The sequence below is a fragment of the Quercus robur genome, chromosome 8 (genome assembly GCF_932294415.1).
Source record: "Quercus robur chromosome 8, dhQueRobu3.1, whole genome shotgun sequence".
Lineage (NCBI taxonomy): Eukaryota > Viridiplantae > Streptophyta > Magnoliopsida > Fagales > Fagaceae > Quercus > Quercus robur.
Window position 1 is genome coordinate 24,196,024 of NC_065541.1, and position 16,944 is coordinate 24,212,967.

At 35.9% G+C, this 16,944-nt stretch overlaps 1 long non-coding RNA gene across 1 annotated transcript; it reads right to left on the reverse strand.

Annotated features, from left to right (window-relative positions):
* Positions 1 to 714: 714 nt before the first annotated feature.
* Positions 715 to 2,451, reverse strand: LOC126693944 (uncharacterized). Its single transcript, XR_007645576.1, has 3 exons — positions 2,318 to 2,451; positions 1,680 to 1,734; positions 715 to 1,170 (listed from the first exon to the last, which is right to left on the reverse strand). It is a non-coding gene; the product is annotated as an uncharacterized LOC126693944 (long non-coding RNA).
* Positions 2,452 to 16,944: the final 14,493 nt, after the last annotated feature.

Sequence of the window (16,944 nt, forward strand, 5' to 3'; positions counted from 1 at the left end):
AGTATTGCGGGGCCGTCGTCTTTTTATGGTGTCATTGCTTTGGGTCTCGTCCACTTATGGGAAGCTGACGAGCTCAGAGGAGCCGTCGGCTTCCTTATGTGTCATACTTTGAATCTCTTTAACGAGAACACCATTATCACCTGTAGATTTTTCCTTTTTGACAATTCAAACTGTAGGAGATCTTTCTTTTCCATAGGTTAAGAATATATAACCATACTAAAATCTCCACATTACAAGTCAGAGTTCTATAACACATTTACGAACAATAACTAGAAATCATGTGCCTCTACATAATACATGAATATATTACAAAACTCCAATTGGATTATACAAAGTCACAATCTTATCAAGAATAAGGACCTTAACATCGAGTCTAGGCCTACCATGCTAAAGGCTAACAAACTTTATGCAACCAACCTCCAATAAAATTAATTAAGGTCTCGTTGAACATAGCAAGATCGAGTCACCAACCATTTACAACAAAGTTTCCAAATTTAACATAGCACTCTAATCATCACCAAAGAAGTAAGCTCCATACCTAAGGTATAGCTAATTGATTTGAAAAATTGATAAAGGGTGGGATGAGCTAAAGTCCAGTAAGTAGCATAATTAATGGGGGTGGGGAAAATGCAAGTTTCATGATGATGAACAATTTGCAAAACATGTTTTAATTTGGGAATTTTCTAATTGAATACTGCAAGATCATTTCAATAATAGTATGACAAGAATGATTAAATAATGGAACATAAAGTTTCTTAAAGTAAATACCTTGAAATTATATACTATAATTTGTGAGCACTAACAATATAATTCCAAAGCCATAAAATCTAACATATGGTAATTTATCACAAATATACCACACTACCACATAGACCGATCAGAGGATCCACCCATTCACAACTGGCATGATATTGTCCTCCCTAGTATGTAGTCTCTTGACCCTATAGGCAATAGCCTCACTCATACCCTTAAGGTTTTGTCTCTTACCCCATGGGCAGCAGGGAGAACGCGTCAAATAGGACCTCTTTTGCATGTGGTCTTTTGGCTCCATGGGCAGCAGCATCACCCATACACAATCAAGGAACCTTTTCGTCCCATGGAAAGCAGGGAAGAACCCGTCATCCAAAGTAAAAGGGCATTGACCTAGATCTGATTCCATTGTCACAAAGACTACAGACACCAAATCGGGTGATCACAGGGAAATCACACATGACATAAGGTTAAAACAACATAAAACTCACAAATTTTATGTACTTTGAAACACATAGTTTATATCTAGGTAGTTTCAGAAAAACCTTAAACAACCAAAACTTCCACAAAGCTTGTAAGGTTTTCAACTTCATTTTTTGTCAAAAAGATTTTCTTTCAATTTCCCAAATAATACAAGACAATATAAGCATCTTTAAATTTTCTAGTAAATTATAAAATCCATGAATTCATTATCAAAGATTAAATCAAAGATGCTCATATTTTTCATGCCAACAATTCATGCATTTCCCCAAATGCAATACCAAATATGATGCACTTTTCGTATATAATAATATATAATAAGGTCACAACAACAACGCTTTTTAGAAAAACATAGTTCCACAAATAATTTTCCAAAATGTGTTTGACCCAAAAACAACGTTTATGAAGCATGGGTATTTTCCAAAAAATCCCATTAAAAAGCTACTTACCTTGCAACCCGCAAAAAGCCTAATTCTCCAAGCTCCAAAAGAGATTAGTTAAAACCTAAACAATATCAAGTAAACCAATCACAATAAGTATAAAGCTTGAAATTGCATATAGCTACAAATTAGGAATTGCCAAATAAGCAATTGATTAGGCAAGCCTAGTATTTAACCTTGTCAATAATGTATTCCACTTCCAAAGTTTCTCAACAATATAATTCACAAGGCATAGGCTCTAATTTATAAAGTTAACCCATTCAATATCATCTCCAACAATATGACTAGCTTCTATAAGATTTATATAATATCATCAAGAGACCCATGGAAGCAAAATCAAAATATCCTCCAAGACAAACAATTTGAATCTTTAACTAGCTCCAAATAATCAATAAAAATTATATTCACCATTTATTTCACATTAAAAAGCCAAAACCCCCAAATCTTCACCACTTAGATAATCACCATTGTAAAAACTATACATCCACTCGTCAAAAAAATTCCACCAATACAAAATCCATACATATAAACACATGGATATCACTTCCAAAGCTCATAAATCACATTAATATCATTATCAAAGCTTAGATTAAAATAACCTCAAGCAAAAGCATATAAAACCCACGAAAAAGATTAGAAACTTTTACCTCAAATAAAAGGGATGAAGATGCTTAGAGGTTCCTAAGGCTTTTCCGGTGACATTGCCGGAAAAATGATGGTGGAGATGATAGCATGAAGTGGCACCGGTAGGAGAGTGTGAGGGAGTGTTTGTGTGTTTGTGAGAAAAAGAAAGAAAACAAATGAGAGGAAAGGGATGGCCAGCCAAAGAGATAAAGTGATAGATAGAAAATGAATGGTGGGGAATGGTGGGTAAGTGAGACACTTAAAATATTTTACCTTTCTTCTTCTTCTTTTTTTTTTTTTTGGAAAGCCTGGGCCGTTACAACTTCATCCCCCCTTGATGGAATAGATGGTGCTTTCCTTTTATAGTGAAGCTTAGGAAGCAATTAGTAAAAACCAAAAACATTGGGTCTGATCAGCAAGGGGATTTTCAAAATATCCATCATGAGATTTGGCCAAAAATGGTCTAAGATCCTTTTTAATGTTTTTCTCCTTTGGGTAATAAAATTAGAGCATCTAACCTAAGATTTGGCCAAAAATGGTGTGATTTGCTTTTGTGTATTTTATCTTCTTTGGGTAATGTCATTAAGTACTGAGATTTGGAGATTAATCTTAGCAATAAGACCAAGACTAACATGGGGCTAGAACTTGGTTGCTGCAACTAAGATTTGAGCTTCAAAGAGTAGGAGCTATCACCCCAAGCCAGGTGTCAAACTTTTCACCTATTTCAAGGAGCTCCATTGGAGATCTTTTTATGCCTTCCAAACCACATTTCCCTAAATTTCCCCTTTAAGAATTCATGGGCCTAGTTGATGAATTAGTTTTTAGACATTTTTAGTACTTCAGAAGCTAGTTGGCTGAAGTTTGGATGATTTGGTCATGACTTCCTCCAATGATAACTGAAACTTAGGGAGGAAGAATGGCATTTATTGCATTTCAGCTTTTTTGTGTCAGCCCAGCCCCTAAATGCTGTTCACATTAGAAATGGTAGTGGCAGAGAGGCTGATGGGACAGGTGGCTAGCTCTTAATTTGGTTTGGGGGCCTAGTTGCTTGATTTGCTTTCCAGCGAAAGGCAGAATTGAATGGTGTTCTCCAACTGGACCAGTTTGCACACATTGACTGTTTTGGCTAAGACTTCATGTTAGGCTTGACCATAAGGACTGAGAAGTTTGGTGGGCCTCTAACTTGGTGGTTCTCTCCACTTAGGCCTTTCCTTTTGCTTTCTCATTATGAGCCCTACAAAACGGACAAAACTACCATATATTACCAATGATTTTTATTCCACATGAGCTTTAGTTGTTAGTAAAAATGAAATGTATTCATGAGTTTTGGAAAGAAATATTATGAATGTTGTAATATAAAATAAATAGTGACTATGAGTTCTTATTATATAAATTCCATATGTTTATAATATAGTATGAAATAAATAAATGTCATAGGTTTAAGATAAATAATCATAACTTTCCATGGGCTTTTATATTAGTAACACAAATTCATAATTCTCCATGGGCTTGATATATGTTTGCCATGGGCTTTTGGAAAAATGAATAGTGTTACGTAACATAAATGATTACCATGAGTTTTATAAGATAGATTCCATGGGCTTGTAATATTATAGTAATAGGTTTAAGAACTTAAAGCATTGTTCATCATTAGACTTTAAGTGAAATACTTATGATATAGTTGTTGAGGACTCTTTTTTCGGCCCACATGGCATTACTTCATTGGTAACCCATGCCAAATCAACATATTATTGATTTTTTGAGTAAATCTCTTTAAAGCCCAAAATAAGCTCATATCTCATTCAACTACATGGATTGGGTTCACATGGCCCACAAGATCCTTACTTCAAGAGGCGGATTCATGGTCCACTTTTCCTCTTCATCAATTGGGATCATAACCCCACGACATCATCAACATCAACATCAACATAAGGATCGCGCTTAAGCAATGAATCAAAGGTCACGGCCCATATTACCTTTCTTACACTCATGGCAAGCGACTTCTTCAACAAGAGCCTATATTTACACAAAATGACAACAAAACTTGAGGTACGTCATCTCATCTTCGGCTTATGATCCAAGCTCATAAGTCTCTTCGGGGAAACTTTGGGAGTCGTGGTTTGGAGGGTCAAGAGGTATGTTTAGTAAAGCTCCAGCAGTTTAAAGTTGATAAAAGAGACATGTTGCTTGGCGTGTCTTCTATAACTCCCTGAACTCTGACGAATCCGTGTGTAGCAGGTAACATATGATAAGCATCTCTTATCATATGGCACTTGTCAGGGGCAAAAAATTTTCCTTCCGACAAATAAGATTTATGTTGGGTTGGGGGTCTAAACCGAAACTCGACGATGGACTTGATGCATAGCCCAAAAGCTATCGGTGAAGATTCAAGGAATCCACTATATTTTATGCCTTGGGCCTAGATTGGAACTGACAAGAGTAGCCCATAAACAATCCCTATAGTGAACATGTCAGCACGGTTAAAAAAACATACTGTAAGAAATATCCTAGCAGTAAAGTGTTTCAGCAGAAAACGACCTAGCAGTAGAGTATTTCTGCAGAAAATGGCCCAACAGTAAAAGAGATAAAACGGAATAAACCTCTAGCTGTTAGTTATTTCACAGACTAAGGGAAATATCTATATTTTCAGACTCATCATCCGTTAGCTTTGGAGAGGAGTCTTCTAATACAACAATATGAGGGAAAAATTCTATAGTAACAGTTATATCATAACCATTGATAGTAAAAGAATAAGTAAATATCATGGGTTCCATTATGACAAATAATGAGGAAAACTTAGTGTGAGATGAAGGGAGAGAGAGAGATCCCAGCTAGCACAGCAAGATCATTATGGTGTCAAGACATGATCATGAATATATAGTGAGTAATGAGTAGAGAGAGTCATTTGTGAGTAGTATGAGTAATAAGTAAGAGTGTATAGTAAGGCTGCTGAAGCTTTCTACTGGGTGTAGATAAGTGTTTATGAATAGAGCTATGAGAAGTGTTTTTGAGCTAGGAGCTGAGGACTTAGTTTCTAGGCTTGAAACTAAGAACTTAGTGACTTTTTCAGAGCTTAGAGAAAGCTTAAGCAGAGAGGTTAAGGAAGAATCTTTTCTGGTGTATGTCTGAGTGTATCTTGGTGTGTTAGTGTGTTGTTGAAGTATTAATGGAGAGTTCCATTTATATCAAGGTTTTTAGGGGGTGATTAGAAAATAATCTTTGCTAAATCTTTCTCAATCTTCAAAAAATATTTAAAGAATCATTTTTAGGATTTTAGCTAAGAGTAGTAAGCTCAACTTTCAAAAGGTTCTTGTTGTTTTGGGCAATAACAGCTAGGATTCTGGCTTAGCATTGAATGCTGATTAGCCTTAGCTGATGGGATTAGAGCATGCTTTTAGGCTAATGATCTTGGTTATATTACTGCTAGAATCAGAGTTCCCTATGACAGACTGGACCACCCCAAGCTAGGAGTCAACCTTGGAGCCCTTGCTGGGAACTCTGCTGGGATCCCCTTGGTGCTCTCCAAACCACATTTCCCTAAGTTTCCCCCATTTGGGGTTCATGTGCTTGGTTCATGAACCAGAGAATACATGTTTTTAGTATGAAAATGAACTGATTTCATATTGCTTTAGGAGCTTTAAGGGCTTTGTCATGGCTGCTTTTGACTAGATGAGTTGGAGAAGAAAGAAAGGACAGCTGGCTGAAGCTTCCCAGCTTTTTGTCACATCAATTTTAACTTTATGTCACATAAGAAACTATGGGATTTCAGCTTGTGGAGGAAGGGTTTAACCCCTGATGGACCTCTGATCTAATTTAGACAAGTTAGGACTTGATGGGAAAGGGCTCTAGCTATTTAATTGTGCTGGATTTTGGTTGGTTAGCTGACGTGACTTTTTGCTGCTGGCATTTGTGTGTGAGCTGGGTTGGTCTAGCTGGGCTTTGTAGTTAAGCTTCCTTGGGCTTAGTTGTCCCTACAAAATGAATAGTTTTGCCATGGGTAATATTCATGGGCTTTTATAAATCTTGTAAGAGAGATATTTCTTGAGGGATGAATATTTATATTTCCCATGAGTGTGGGATTTGGTATATGTAAAACAAGTGTCAAAATAATACTTGCATTTAGTAAATATGTGCCAAAGTAGCATTTGGACTTTATGAAATAGTTGCCAAAAGAATATTTGGGCTTTGTAGAATAAATGCCAAATTAGCATTTGAGTTTTGAGCATAAAGTAATTGTTTTTACCAAAATATTATTTTGGGCCTTGTAAAATAATTGCCAAAATAGATTTGGGCTTTGTAAAATGAGTGCCGAATATTAATGTTTGGGCTTTGTAAAATAGATGCCAAATTAGCATTTGGGCTTTATGAAAATAGTGCCAAATTATCATTTGGGCTTTGTAAAAATAGTGTTAAATTAGCATTTGGGCTTTGTAAAAATAGTGTCAAATTAGCATTTGGGCTTTGTAAGATTTTGCAAAAATATTGCCATGTAGCAACGGGCTTAGTAGAGATGCCGCATCGTAGTGGGCTTTGAAGTTGCCACGTCATAGTGGGCTTTGAATTTGCCACGTCGTAGTGAGCTTTGAAGTTGCCACGTCGTAATGGGCTTTGAAGTTGCCATGTCGTAGTGGGCTTTGAATTTGCCACGTCGTAGTGGGTTTTGAAGTTGCCACGTCGTAGTGGGCTTTGAGAGTTTAGGCTTTTTTTGGGTTTTGCCCACAAGATAAATGATGTTGGGCTTTTTATAGAGGTGGCATAATTTTGTGGCCTAATATGGCGATGGTCTGGTGAGTATTTTGTGTGAAAATTCAAGTTGGATAATATGTGGGATATAATGGGTAATATTTGTGAGAGGGCCCAAGGCAATTTATGGGCTTGTGTGTGGAGTATTTGTGAAGGCCCAATAACGTGGAGAGTATTTAGGTAATATATATGGGGAATATTTATGTGGGTTTAGAATAATGTATGGGCCAATGCGAGTATTTTTGTGAGTGGGTTAATAAAATTAAGGCCTGAAAATTTGTACCTCAACAACATTTAAAATGATAAAACTCCCCATTACTATTTTCCTAAAACTTAATATTCATCATGTCACAAATACTCAATATCTCCAGTTATCTAACTGCTAAGAAAATAACTGTTCATTCAATCCCCAGCTGTTGCTATACGAATTTGGAAACTTCATTATATTATTCTACATAAACTACGTTACTACTTTTAGCTAAAATCCAACTCAAACACATGGCCTAATCTGATTGGCAATCTTTAATCTCCAAATATATAAAATATTCATGATATCTCTGATACATAGCTGCCGTCTGACACAATCAGACCATATATTTCTCTGCCAGCTGCCAGAGTAGAGCATTAAATACTCTTCTTGCTCACCAAGATTAAGTCACAACACAATGAGACCTTAACTAGATCTCTAAAGCCTCATTAACTTTCAACTAATCCTTCTATTACTTGCTAAAAATGTGTTGTAATGGAACCTTGGACCAAAAACACAAACACCCGAAAAGGGAAACATTTCTAGTAGAACCCCAGCAGTGTGTTCAGCACTTGACACCTGGCTGGAAGTGATATCATCAACCATTTAATGCTGAAATCCCAGCAACCAGCTACTATACCTAAAATAGCAAGATACCCTTAAAAGAGATCTTACAATTTTCAGCCAAATCCATGAAGTAAATACTGAATATCCTCTCCAGCAGTCTGAAATCACCCAGCTGACCTCATCTGCTTCAACCCAAAGCAACATCTGTCTTATGATAGCTGTCACAGCTTTTCCTGATAGCTGGGACAACTTTTTCAAAGCAAATGTAACAGCTGACCCAACAGCCTTAGTATTACTGATTTTCCACATTTGGCTAAAACTAAAACCAACTAAAGTAACCATCTTTTTCTTACTAAAATACTTTCATTTTCTACTTCTTTTTCCCCAACAGCTACTACCCAAAATAGCAAGAACACCTTAAACCTAAACATGCCATTTTTGGCCAAATCTTATGATTGATTTTATGATGATTCATTGCTAATTGAGACAGATTTTGGCTGATATTCTTTGCTAAAGTACCCCTTTAAACTTAGCTTTAAATAGAATCCTTGATCAACACCTCAAAAAGGGGGACACCAAGGGAGAAGAACAACTCTCTCATGAACTTATCTATTCTCTCTCCGTCTAATGATCTTCTTAAGCTCTCAATGAAGTTTTGAGCTTCTGAGTTTTTAGTTTCTAAATGAGGAACTAAACTCTTTAGCCCTTAGCTCATTAATGCCTTTATAAGCCCTTATCTATCCTCTAGCAGAAAATCCTAGCAGTAAATCCCAGCAACATTACTAAACACACTACAGCACTGTTACCCCTCTTATACTCATTCTCTCACTCTCCATATTCAGAAAATACACCTATCTTACTACTCCTATCTCCAAATACCTAAATACATCTTCGTACTCTTCTCTTACAAAATCTTTTCTCTTGAAAAGCAATCTCTACAACTTCCTTAGCGGTTATAATCTCATATTTTTTACTATCTTTAACCTCCATATCACTCATTCTTCCATATATCATACATATTACAAATACTACATCTCACAAAACATCTATATCTTTTACCACCTCCACGCTTCTCAAGAGATATCAAACACTCATACCAAAAGCCCTCCTCATAGAAGGCATAAACTTCTAATGCTAAAACTCTTCTCCTAGAAGGCACCAAGATCTCATATTAAAGCCCTTCTCATGAAAAGCACAAATCCATCTTACATAAAACCCTTCTCTTAGAAGGCACAAATACCCCATACAAAAGCCCTTCTCATGGAAGACAACACTATTCATAACTTCACAACAACTAAAAGAGCATTATTAAGGGGAAAACTTATTTAAGTGCATGATAAGAGGGGCAAGCTTAACCAGCCCCTACACATAATTGGGCATACTCTCTCTCCCTCCAGTTGCAACCATTTTCCCCTTCAATCTTGAAGTTATCATCGCAAACTGCCTCTCTACCGTTGGAGTTATTTTGCTGGAATCTTATCAACTCACTGACACTATATAGTTGGGGCAACAAACCATGCAAAGATAAGTGACTTTGCTTCCATATCTTTAAATTTACATCATTGAGTACATGATTACTTCACATTTAAATACATATTACTTTATCCCAACTACTATTACAAATATTAACCAAGGCTTAAACTCATTTAAATGCATGATAAGAGGGGCAAACTTAACTAGCCTCTACCGCTAGCATTTTGCTGAATCCTATCAACTACACAACTGGGGTTACAAACCATACAAAGATAAGTGACTTTGCTTCCATATTTTTAAATTTACATCACTGAGTATATGATTACTTCACATTTAAATACATATTACTTTATTCCAACTACTATTACAATTATTAACCAAGACTTAAACTCATTTAAATGCATGATAAGAGGGGCAAGCTTAACTAGCCTCTACCGTTGGCATTCTGCTGGAATCCTATCAGCTCACTGATGCTACACAATTGGATCTATAAACCATATAAAGATAAGTGACTTTGTTTCCATATCTTTAAATTTACATAATTGAGTACATGATTACTTTACCTCTAAATAAATACTACTTTATTTCAACTATTATCACAACTACTAATCAAATCTATCATATCAAATGCATATTATATATTTATTCGACCATTATCGTGATTCTTAAACTTTGGCTTTAATGGTTTTGTAGGCTTAAAAATACACCGATAGCCATTGGACCACATGGCCCAATATTGAGTTCCGGATGCAACTCCCCAAACAGGACCCGAGCCTAGTAAGGTCATCCCTTCAACGGATCACACGTGGCTGGGCAACTAAAAAAGGCCCCCGAACAATAGTATTTTGTCAAGTATTGATAACCATGGGCTTTTAATAGTGCCAACGTAAATTGAACTTTTGATACTGACAATGAGAATTGAGTTTTTGAAATATTGTCACGCATAAGTAGTCTTGGGTTTTAAAAAGAATGAGATGTGTGCATTGGGCTCATAGGGCCGATTTCAGGCTTATCTAAATAATGATAATAAAATTTTATAAAATATGAGTTTTTTGGGCCTTTGTGATGGTTTATATCGTGACCCAATTTAGATAATGAGACATGAAACATTTGTGGGCCAATGGGATGAGAAATATTCATAGAGACCCAAAATAATTTATGGGTGAAATTTTGGTATTTTTGGGTGAATAAATAAATGTGATTAAATAGGATTGGAGCAAGTGGTATGAGTGAAAAAATTGTACCTCAACACACCTAATGTTAGTTTTACTGTTAAATTAGAAATTAATAGCACATGATTTGCACATGATTTTTGCTTATATAGGAACATGTTTAAAGACCAAAACAACCTTTACACAAACCATTAAAAACATTTCTCTTGACTATTTCTCTCTCTCGGATCACCTAAAAAAGCAAAATGAAAAAAAATTTCTTGGTTTCTTCTTCTTCCTCTAAGATCTTTCTCTTCTTGGTACTCATGCTCCCACTCCTCGTTAGCACGTCGATTTCTAAGGCCCAAACTAGCGTCGTGGGCACAGAGCTGTGGTGCATGGCAAAGAACAATGCAGAAGGCATGGCCTTGCAGACAGCGTTAGACTGGGACTGTGGGCCCGACGCCACCAACTGTAGCCCAATACAATAAGGTGGGTCCTGAACAATGCAAATGACATAGCGGTTATGGCGTTGTATGCGTTCAACGACTACTATTTGAAGCACGGCTTGACCACCGACAGTTGCTCCTTTGATAACACTATTGCCCTCACGTCGTTGAACTCCAATCAGTCCCAAAAGCTCTTCTTCTTTTTCTTTTTACATGATTGATCTTGACTCTTGAGTCAACCTATCAATTCCTTCAGTTTTTTTTTTTTGGTCCTAAAACTCATAATTTAAAATAGCGTATGTCTAAATCAATTTTAATGGAGGCCATTTTAACTAGGGGTGTGTAGAAAACCCACCAACCCACCAAACCCGACCCAACCCAACCCGACTCGTTGGGTTGGGTCAGTTTTTAAGGCTTGGTGGGTTGGGTTGGGTTACAAAAATTTTTTTAATGGCGGGTCGGATTGGGTTTGGGTTATAGCCAAACCCGACCCGACCCACCCATATTTAATATATATTTAAAATATATTTTATATTTAATAATTTTTTTTAAATCAATTGTAGGGCACTTTTATATATATATATTTATTTATTTATTTAAATATATATATATATATATGATATATTTAATAATTAAAAAAAAAAAAACCAGTTGTAGAGCAGCATTTCCTCAGTTCCTCCTACTAATACTAATTTAATATATATAAAAAATATATTATATAATTAATAAATTTTTTCAAATAGCCAATTCTTCCTATCCTATATAAAAATCAATTAGTTCACACAAATCCTAATAAATTACTATTGTTGTTTAGTCATTAGTTTTGTTTGCCTTTAAGGAGTTACATTGATACTAATTTTTAGGTTTTTTTAATATATTAATATATATATATATATTTTTTTTTTTTTTTCTACTCAATTTAATAATAATAATAATAATAAAAATTTGTCAAACCCATAGATTCAACCCGACCCATGTGGGTTGGGTTGGGTTGGGTTGGACTTATGTGATGGGTTGGGTTGGGTTGGGTTGAATTTTTTTTGACCCACCATGGTGAGTTGGGTCAAAAAATCCCCTTAACCCGACCCAACCCAACCCATGCACACCCCTAATTTTAACAGCTCATCGAAGCAACCATGTTTGGAAAAAAAAAAAAAAATCGTTATTGCATAAAACAATCTCAAATTTTGCACTACTTCTCATGGAGGCCAATTTAACAACTATTTCTTAAAAATAGCACAAAAAATGATTGAATGATGGTTCTTTGTTGGTTGGATTGATATTCCAGCAGTATAACAAGGAAGAAAAAATTAAAACCTTCGGCAAATTAGGTCCAAAACATAGAGAATGATCCTGAAATTTTCTGCAGCAGATGAGAATAATTAGAGGAAAAACGGGAATGATAAAGGCCGCTACAAATCAGATTTTTTTTTTTTTTCTCTCTCTCTTTAAATTATTCCTACTTATATGTAAGTAATTTTATTTTATTTATAAGTGAAAAGAGTGTTTTAGTCTTTAAACAATGTATCATTTAAGCAAAAATCATACGAAAGTCATGTGTTATTAATTTCTGTCTAATTAGTTTAGGGTGCAAAGTGTGCATTCTAATAGTTTATGGTGTAAAGTGTAATACGGTGTATAGTTTAGGGTTGTAAAATGTAATTTCCCCTAGTATTTAATATAGCATCCTTATGTCTACCCTTCGGGACTGAATTTCAGAATTTCAAGCAATCTTTTCAAAAATGTCACAAGCTAGTCTTTCAAACGTTGTGAAAGATGTACATCTAAATCATGCTAGATTTTTTTTTTTTTTTAATTTGAAAAAATAATTTTATTAAAGACTAATTCATAGAGTTTGGGATTAGTCCCATGACAAGTGCCTTATTAGGGTAAGGTTTCCTATCATGACCTCTCTTAATCCCTACAAAAATGAGAGAATTGTGGATTGGGTATGAAATTTTTTTTTAATGACTAAATCAATTTAGAAATATAACATTTGAAAGACAGTTTTATATGCACAGAGGTTGTATGCACAATAAGGGGAGCTAAATCGACTATAGAAATTGTCAATAACAGGATTAGGGGTAAATCCCATGAAAGATGACATCACGCATGTAGGATAAAGAACTAAATAAAGTTTCAGATATGGAAATTAGACAACTGTTTTAACAAAGAACTAAATAAAGTTTCAGATATTACACCACACATGGAGGATAAAAGAGAATGAATGCATAGATTCCCTCATTTGGCAGGAGAGAAAATACACCTGAGCACTAGCATTGAAAAATGCTATGCTATAATATTATACCATCTCAAAAAACCACTTTATTACTTATACCATACCATTATACAATACCTTCTACATCCAAAAACTCTATTTTTATTAAAATATTATTTTTTAATCTTTCTTTATTATATATTTCTAACCGTTTGTTTTTTTGTGATTGAATCACATTTTCCTGGGCTTTCCCAACCTTCATTTTTTTTTCCTCTCTTTTTGTTCAACACACAAAGCCACACACACACAGACCCATGATGCACCGATCAACCTATCCAAACCCATCACCACCCACACACACACACACACAAACACAAACCATCAACAAAGCCACACACATAAACACAAACCACCAAACCATCAACCACACACACCGATCAGCAACGGCCACACACACCGAGCCATACACAAACCACACCGATCGGAACAATGGCCATACACCGATCGGAGCAAACCACACCGACATCGAAACAAACCCATCGAACCCATCGGAGCAAACGGCAATCAGAGAGAGGAAAGATCAACCCAAATCCAAAACCTATAAACCATAACCCACGACCCACCATGCCGATCCACCACTTGACCCATGATACACCGATCGGAGCAAACCAAACCCTCATCGGAACACACCCATTGAACCCATCGAACCAAACAACAATCAGAGAGAGGAAAGATCAACCCAAATCCAAAACCCATAAACCATAACCCACGACTCACCATGTCGATCCACCACTTGACCCATGATACACCGATCGGAGCAAACCAAACCCTCATCGGAACAAACCCATCGAACCCATCGGAGCAAACAACAATCAGAGAGAGGAAAGATCAACCCAAATCCAAAACCCATAAACCATAACCCACGACCCACCATGCCGATCCACCACTTGACCCATGATTCACCGATCGAAGCAAACCAAACCCTCATCGGAACAAACCCATCGGAGCAAACAGCAATCAGAGAGAGGAAAGGGAGAAGGAGAATGAGAGAGAGACGAGAAGGATGGTTCTTGAGAGAGTGGAGTTCAGGCTGTTCAGCAGAATAAAAAATGTATATATGTTTTACAATAGTGCTACAGTACTATTCTAACTTTAGAATAGTACTGTAGCACTATTGCAAAAAAATTTGCAATAGTGAGCTTTACCATTCTTTGATGCAATCGGTTTTAAGGCTTAAAATGCCAAATTGTCCTCAGATTTAGCATTAGCATTTTTCAATGCTAGTGCTCAAATGTATGTTTCTCTCCTCTCACAGCTGGTGGGACCCACCAGTTGTGGATCCCACCAACTTGTGAGAGGGAGGAAGCATACACTAGAGTTGTAGCATTCCTTTCATTGTGATATACAATAAAAAATTAAAATAAAATAAAAAGTCATAACAGTACACAAAACTTCTATTTCCATGACATATAGGAGAAGTGATTGGTAGAAATCCTTATCCCGAAATTTTTAAGAGGGCCATTGTGGTATTTAATGAATTTCTTTTTGTAACTCCATATATTTTCTTCAACAAAAGCCTATTCTTCTAATAAAATTTAGCAAACCAATTAGAGTCACAGCTAATAATTTCCAAAACACACGCATAAACATGCATGGAGGATAATAGAGAGTGGATACCTAAACTCCCTCATTTGGTAAAGAGTGTTATCAAATGAAGTTGTAGCATTCCTCCATTGTGATATTTAATTAATGAATTTAAGTCTATGTTAACTCCAAAAGAATTTAAGTCTATGTTAACCTATGAAGCATGGATGCGGCTGGAAGGGTGCCACACTAAAGTCCGATGCGAGGTGCGGCGTTTGACGCGGCTGCCTGCGCGTTGGTGCCATGTCTGAACTTTTTTTTTTTTTTTTTTTCACGAATTCGCACCGACTCAGCTTCAATTCGTGCCGATTCAGCCAGAATCAAGTCGTATCAACCGGCGACTAAAACGGCCGAAACAAGCCAAAATCAGCCTTGAATCATGTTGGAACAGCTGAAATCGGCTTTGAATGAGGCCCAAACATCCTAAATTTGTCCTTCCTCAATTTTATTATGAATATTTGTTGTTTCTTTTGTGTTTTCTTTTTTGTTTTGTGTTTCTGTCTTCTTCTTTCTTTGTTTTGTGAATCAAGGCATAGTAATGTGTTTTTTAAGAATATTTTAATAGTAAAAATATATAGAAATATATAAATTTAAATATTTTAAATAATTTTTAATCGCCGCACCCATGCCCTACTTTTTCAAAAATTGCCGAGTTCCGCACTCATACCCACACCCGCACCTGAATTTGAAAATGCACTTGTGCTTCATAGATGTTAACAGCAAAAGATTTCTTTAGCAGAAGCTTGTTCTTCTGACAGAATTTAACAACCCAGTTAGAGCTTTAAGTTTATTTTTGGCGAAACTACACTATTGGTTCTTGAAGTTTGCCCTGTGTGCGCAATTGGTCCCTTAAGTTTGAAGCAAGCACAATTAGTCCCTTAAGTTTTAAAACTGAGTTGTATTGGTTCTTTTACTAACTGTTGTTAACGGTGTTACTTATGTGGCAAACGGAACAATGACTTGACATTTTTTTTTTTAATAATGTGGCATGTTTTTAATTAAAAAAAAAAAAAAAAGTTTCCAAAATTAAAATCCAACCTCCTCCAACTCCGCAATCCAAAGCCACATCAGCAGCCATGGAAGCCAACCGACATACCTCCACCAGCACCAGCACAAGCACAAGTAGCAGCGGCTCTTGCCCACCCATGAATCTCTTGTTCGTGGAAATGGGTGTGGGCTACGATCAACATGGATACGTACTCCATGCCCATTTGGCCTTTTCTCTATTACTCTGCTAGTTTTTGATGAACACACATTTGTCAAATTTTAATATTGAATCATAGGATTGGTGAATAATTATCAAGATGAATTTTGTGATGCCCTTTTGACTCTTTCTCAATTACTATCCCAATTATTGATGAACACCCAGTTGCCAAATTTTCATATTGAATGGTAGGATTGGTGTATTTTTATGAAAAAACAGAGAGTTCCGTTAGCCATGAACACCCAGTTGATTTTAAATATCAACTTTTTTTTTTTTTATGGAAAAATAAATATCGGATTTGTTTTTAATCAGGTCAATATGATTTCAATTTCATCTAACATGGAAACTATTTTTTTTTAAAAAAAATTTAATTAAAAACATGCCACATCATTAAAAAAAATGCCAAGTTATTGTTCCGTTAGCCACATAAGTAATACTGTTAACAGTAGTTAGTAAAAGTACCAATACAACTCAGTTTTAAAACTTAAGGGACTAACTGTGCTCGCTTCAAACTTAAGGAACCAATTGCGCACACAGGGCAAACTTCAAGGACCAATAGTGTAGTTTCGCCTTTATTTTTCACGCACACAAAAGATGTACTAAACGAGGACCTCATTCTCATTGGACTTGAGATCGGGTACTTCCACATTGGGCCAAACCTCCAGCACCCCGGCCCAATGAACCGAGGCAGCAGTACCACTTCTGCAATTCGCATTTTGTTAAGTTAGTATTGTATTTGTAAGTCGGCAAGCCCTTTTCCCTAATTCAGGTAGTATTTTGTATTCCAAACCGACTTAAATAGTTAGGTTTCACAAAAATATATATAAACTCTTAGTTAAGACAATACGGAAACACAAATCAAATTTTCTTGCATTGCCTGAGAAAATTTTAATCTCACACCTACCTCTTTTTGTTGGAGAAATATTAGGTATATTATATGAATTATTTTTATGT